Raw genomic sequence first — 6,510 nt, forward strand, 5'->3', positions numbered from 1 at the left:
TGTGGATCAAGCAGACATGCCTGTGGTGGATTTTGGAGCCAGACAGACCTGAATTGACAGCTTGGTTTTGACTCTGTGAGATGTGGTTGAGTTCTTCAGGATCTCTAAACATTACCTGCCTGTCTGTTAATTAACATGGAGAGAAAAATGTGTGGCTGTGTCAAAGTATAACTATGAGAATTAAAATGAAATAACGTGAGTTTTCAGAGCTCTTTGTGTTTGTGTCTTCCCCTGGGTGGATTCTTGTTTTTTTCCCACAGTATGGCTCCCAAACACCAGTCTTCACTTCCACTTCAAGCGAAGAAACCAAATAAAGTGAGACTGAGTCCCGCCTCCAGGGCAGAGGAAACATCCTTCTCCAAACTTGCCGAAGGAAGAAAATGAACAGCAAGAAGAAATTGAACATATTGATAAAGTACAAAATGAAATAGACAGATGTAATGAACAAGCCAGCAAGAAGATTTTGAAAGTAGAACAGAAAAATAACAAACTCCGCCAACCATTTTTTCAGAAGAGGTCGGAATTGACTGCCAAAATCCAAAATTTTGGTGTAACAACATTTGTCAACCATCCACAATTGTCTGTACTGTTTGTGCAGGAGGGTGAAGAGACACTGCATTATTTGATAAGAGTTGAAGTAACAGAATTTGAAAATATTAAATCAGGTTATAGAATAGATTTTTGTTTTAATGAAAACCCTTACTTTGAAAATAAAGTTCTCTCCAAAGAATTTCATCTGAATGAGAGTGGTGATTCATCTTCAAAGTGCACTGAAATCAAATTGAAATCCAGAAAGGATCTGATGAAAAGTTCAAGCCAAACGCAGAATAAAGCCAGCAGGAAGACACAGTATGAGGAACCAGAGAGCTTCTTCACCTGGTTTCCTGATCATTCTGATGCAGCTGCAGATGAGTTAGGAGAGGTAATCAAAGATGATATTTGGCCAAATCCATTACAGTACTACTTGGTTCCTGATGTGGATGATGAGGAAGGGGAAGAAGAAGATGATGATGATGTTAAAGAAGAAGAAGGATTGGAAGATATTGGTGAAGAAAGGCATGAGGATAAAAGTGAAGAAGATGAAGATTATGAGGAGGAGGAGAAAGGAGAGGAAGATGAAGGAGAAGATGACTAATAGAACACTATTAGTGGATTCTATTCTATTAGTGGATTCCAACCTTCCTTTTTAAATTTTCTCTAGTCCCTGGGAGCAAGTTGCAATTTTTTTTTTTTTGTCCTCTTGTTTTTAGTCATCCTGTTTTGAGGTCTATTTTCTCCTTTATACCATGGTTCTCAACTTATTTTGGGGGGAATACCTTGAGCAGAACTCAGTAGGAAAAAAATCTCTATGCTTTTTCTATTCCAAATTCATTTTTATCCCTTCCTGTCTCAGCAAAACTTTATGGAATCAACACCACCATGCTCTGTGGGAAAAAAAAAAAACCTCCTACTCCCTTAGCTCTGCTGGAAGCTGGAGGGTGCTAGGCCCCTGTGAAGTAGTGCATAGAAGTCTAGCTTTTTTCCTCCATTCTCTGTATAATGGGCTCAGAGATTACACTGTGTCTTTATGTGAATATGGCCAGTTAGCATTTACCCACATGTATCTGTTTACTTTCTCTTGTTTAAAAAATGGAAATAAAAAACTTTAAAAAATGGGGTTATAGAAGGTCAGCAAAGGGTTGGTTTGAGATACTTGGGCGCGTTAAGTGGGCATTTTGACAATATGGCTTCTCCTTTGGCATGTCTTAATTGTGATGTTTAACAGACATCCTTGCAGTTTAAGATGACACATTTAAAACCAAATTATCTCCTAATGATGACTTGAGCCCTGCCACTCGATGAGAGAATCAGTAGAACCCATAGGATCTCAGTTGCAATTGACATTCTTTATTGTAAATTTGTTCCTGTTTATTTTTAAATTTTTCTTTTCATTTCACTGGAAAGATGATGCTCAGTTTTGTTTTTTTTTTTTTTTTATTTTTATTTATTTATTTTTTTTTGCCGTACACGGGCCTCTCACTGTTGTGGCCTCTCCCGTTGCGGAGCACAGGCTCCGGATGCGCAGGCTCAGCGGCCATGGCTCACGGGCCAGCCGCTCCGTGGCATATGGGATCCTCCCAGACCGGGGCACGAACCTGTATCCCCTGCATCGGCAGGCGGACTCTCAACCACTGCGCCACCAGGGAGGCCCGATGCTCAGTTTTAAATGTTAAAATTGTACAAGTTGCTTTGTTACAGTCAAACTAAACGTGTACACAAAGGATTTGATGTTTTTCTCTCACAATGGATATTCTTAATATGACTTTCCAAATTTGACTTGTATAAAATTATTGTCAAACTTTGTCACCCGAACTTCGTATTTTTTGATACACAATTGCAGGATGACCCCAGGGCTATATTGATTGAGTAAAGGAATTTGAATCAATGTATTAATGTTTCCATAGCTGGATACCCATCATGGGTACAATTTGCCATCAGTTTCTGAAATTTTTCACAACATTCAGGATTCCAGATTGCTGAAGACTCTGTTCTGAATATGTTGTACCCTTGATTTATATCTCAAATTGGCATTTCAAAATATGGGCTTTTATTTACCTGGATATAATAATAGTGCCTGCCACCACCATCAGACAGACCTGGTGTTCCACTGTCGAGTCAACACAAAACAGGACAATTGTTAGATGTTGTCGAGGTGGCCAAGTAGACAGGCTTTCAGAGTAAGAAGTCCGTATTGGCGGTTAAGAAACTCAGGTTAGGAGTACTTTTGTCTCAACATACCAGCTCTTTAGCATATAGCTCTCAAATGAGACCTGTCTGTGTGGATCTGGATGAGATGATGGACTCTGTTCTATTTGCTAAATGCAATTGGGCATACGTAACATTTTAAGAAGCTACCTAATATGTACGATTTTAAATGTTTTAAAAATATAGTAGCTACGGGCCTCCCTGGTGGCGCAAGTGGTTGAGAGTCCGCCTGCCGATGCAGGGGATACGGGTTCGTGCCCCGGTCTGGGAGGATCCCATATGCCGCGGAGCAGCTGGGCCCGTGAGCCATGGCCGCTGAGCCTGCGCGTCCGGAGCCTGCACGTCCGGAGCCTGTGCTCCGCAACGGGGGAGGCCACAACAGTGAGAGGCCCGCATACCGCAAAAAAAAAAAAAAAAAAAAAAATATAGTAGCTAAAGTTAAATGCCACTTAAATTTTTCAGAGATTAATTTATGGACAGCCTGGTTAAATTCAAATATTTTTGATGTACAAAAACATTCTAAATGAAACTATTCCATCAATAGGCAAAGTGTAATGAAAACCTGTCAAGATGGATAGTATGTAATTTCTGCACAGGTCTCTGTAGTAAATACACCACTGTATAGCAGTCAGGAATCTTGCTCCAATAAAAGAACATAAAGATTAAAAAAATTACAAAGTAAAAAAAAATTAATAATGTATCTGCTGGGTTCAGTGCCTGGTGAATAAATATATATTAACTATTTGAAGTATAATTTGGCCTAAAATAGAAAAGATTTATGTAACTCAATAATGTTTAAGAAGGTGGCCCATTTTTACAACTGATCAAATATACCTGACTGGGGCTTTTGACACAGTTTTTGCCTCTAGATTTTCTAGTCAAATCACTTGCCTCTATCCCTTCCCTCTCAGGGACCATCACTGATCCCACTAGAAAAATCTAAAGCTTATGGATACTCTCCCATGTAAGAGGTAGCCCACTCAGACCTTGAGAACCACATGGGAACTTTTCACTCTTTGGTTTCATAACCCCTCCATAATCTGGCCTGACCCGACTGTATCTTGTTTTCATTTCTTCCCTATGTCCAGAGCTCCACTAAATAGATCTTGTCATTCTAACAACTTTGACGACTTTCCCATCTGTTGTGGACTGAATGTTTGTGTCCTACCAAAATTCAGAATTCATATATTGAAACCCTAATACCAATTTTTCATTTTATAACACGTAGATAATGAAGTACATTTCTGTGAAGAAAACTTGCTCAATTATTCTTTTCCTTGTTTTTAATATTAAATAAAGAATTACAAGACTGTTGTGTGTGAAGTGTGTTATGTATTACTAAATTTGTATTTAGAAAAATGTCTGCAATTTGTACTTGTCAAACTTTAACATTTTAAAAATCATTGGTAATGTGGTATTTGATACAATGTTTTCACTACTTTTTTATTTTAATTTTCTGTAATTACAAATAATAAAATCTAATAAACATTTTTGGCATATTTTCTATACAGACTTTAGACTGGTCTTTCCAGATCTTCTCACACAAAACTTTTATTAAAATTTTAATTACAATTACATTGAACTTAAAAATAAGTTTAGAAATAATAGATATATTTATTATGATACCCACTTATTCAAGTTCTCATTCATCAAAGATTATATCTGCATGCCTAGAAGTGTCTACATATTTGTGACTGTTTGCTCCTAGTGTGTATATTGCATAATTTATCCATGCATGACATACCATTCCAGTTCTTGAAAATTTCTGAAATATCTTACATATATACTTTCAACAAGGATGAAATAAAATACATTAAAAGTAGGAATTATAAAAATTATGTTTCAGTCTAAAAAACCAAATGTACAATACTTCACGTATCTTTATGAACGTTTTTTAACAAGGCCGTATAGTAGGGTCATTAAAGAATCAGGCCCTAGGTTATTCAGGTGAATTTAAACTCACCCCTACTACTCACTGTTCATAATTTTTAGCAAAATATTTAAATTCCATCAGGTTTTTTGTAATTTGTTACATGGGAAAAATAAAGGTCATTAGCCTGTTATTAATGCATCTTAAGTCTTATAATTAAGACTAAATGAAATCAATAATGTAAAATGATAGAGAAGGAACAATCCATAGAGTTTAGCTATTAATATTATTATTGGTTTATTTCTCTCTTTCCCTTTATCTCTGCATTTTCTACAGGAATATGAGCCCCTGTCTCTTCCTTCCTTAATACCATTTGATAATTATAAAGCTCTTTACTCCCTGGAGTGAAGTGAAGCTAACTTCAGAGTAGGTTTTTATGTCCTGCTTCAGTCAAGGGACTATCCTTTGGATAAAACAATTACAGTAAAGTCTCGTACATTTGCTGGAGAGGGATTATAATTTACACTTTTTACTTGAAAACGCATAGAGAAAACTATAAGGAACTTGATTTAAAATGTTCAGAAGATTGAAATATATTCGTTTTCAGAGAAAACCTAAGTATTGCTATGGCTGAGGCCAGAGTATTTTTTATTTCCAAAGCACAACAACAGGTTTCTTAAAACTGCTTCCTAGATAGGATGACAATGAAAAAATCAATAAAAGTAATTCTAAAAGAACCACACAACATGTGGTTCAAGTACTTAGTTCCTGGTTGATATAACTTAATTCAGAGTAGTTTTGTCCTCTTTTCTACACTGTTTCCAACATTTTTTGGTTGAAGTTACTTCTAGATACTTTATGTGTATTTTTTAAGTGCCAGTGAAACTAGAATGCATAAAGGGATGTTCTTACCCTTGAGAAACTCACAATCTAGTAGAGAAGTCAGATCAGTGAAGAGGTCATCCCAACACAATGCCTTAAAAGCTGTCAGAGTTAGTAACACTGTATGTGGCTCACAAAGTAAGGAGCAGCTTCTCTCCTGTGGTGCAAATGATAAGATTTCACAGAAGAGGTGAAAACTGAGCTAGGTCTTCAAAGATGAGTAAGAGCTTTTTAGGCAGAGGAAAAGGTAGTCCTCTTGGCATATAGTGGCATTTTGCTTAATCTTCTTGAAAAAAATACACATATGGCTTTCTTGGAACCTATAAGAATTACATGAAATCAGTGATATGACACAGATAATAGTTATAAAATTTGGCATGAGTTGAAAATAGAGAAACAAGCTTAAGATGTTGTATAGTTTAATTACATGTAATCAAAACAAGCCCACATGAAGATTTCATTTGGATATAATCTTTAGATACTCAATATTAGCTAATATTTAAAAACTTTTTATTGAAATAAAATATCCATATAGAAATATGCATATGTCATCATTCTACAACTTAATAAATTTTCACTACCTGAGTACACTGTGTAACAAGCAAATGTGCCTGCTACAGATCAAGAAACAGAAAATCATCAGCATTTCTGAAACACATCAAAAGCCCTTCCCATTATACCTTCAAGTCATCATGCAGTTCCCTAAGGGTATTTTTATCCAGGATTCTAGCATAGGTTGGTTTCATATTTATTTTTTCACTTGATATAAAGGAAATCAAACAAGATATATATATTCCTGTGTGTGGCTTCTTTCATTCAGCACTTGATTTGAAATTGATACATATTAAGTATAGAAAGTGATTGGTTTATTATCATTGTTGTATAATATTTCACTCTATAATTTATTCATCATTTTTACTTTCAATTGATATTTATGTAGCTTTAAGGTTGAGGCTACTCTGAATAGTGTTCCTATGAACATTTAGTACTTTTTTTTAGTTGCCATATGAATG

At 35.8% G+C, this 6,510-nt stretch overlaps 1 pseudogene; it reads left to right on the top strand.

The window, feature by feature from the left end:
- The first annotated feature begins 261 nt into the window (after positions 1-261).
- LOC132477692 (protein SET-like) lies at positions 262-1,135 on the top strand (annotated as a pseudogene).
- Positions 1,136-6,510: the final 5,375 nt, after the last annotated feature.

Source organism: Mesoplodon densirostris, chromosome 17 (assembly GCF_025265405.1).
Source record: "Mesoplodon densirostris isolate mMesDen1 chromosome 17, mMesDen1 primary haplotype, whole genome shotgun sequence".
NCBI classification, from domain to species: domain Eukaryota; kingdom Metazoa; phylum Chordata; class Mammalia; order Artiodactyla; family Ziphiidae; genus Mesoplodon; species Mesoplodon densirostris.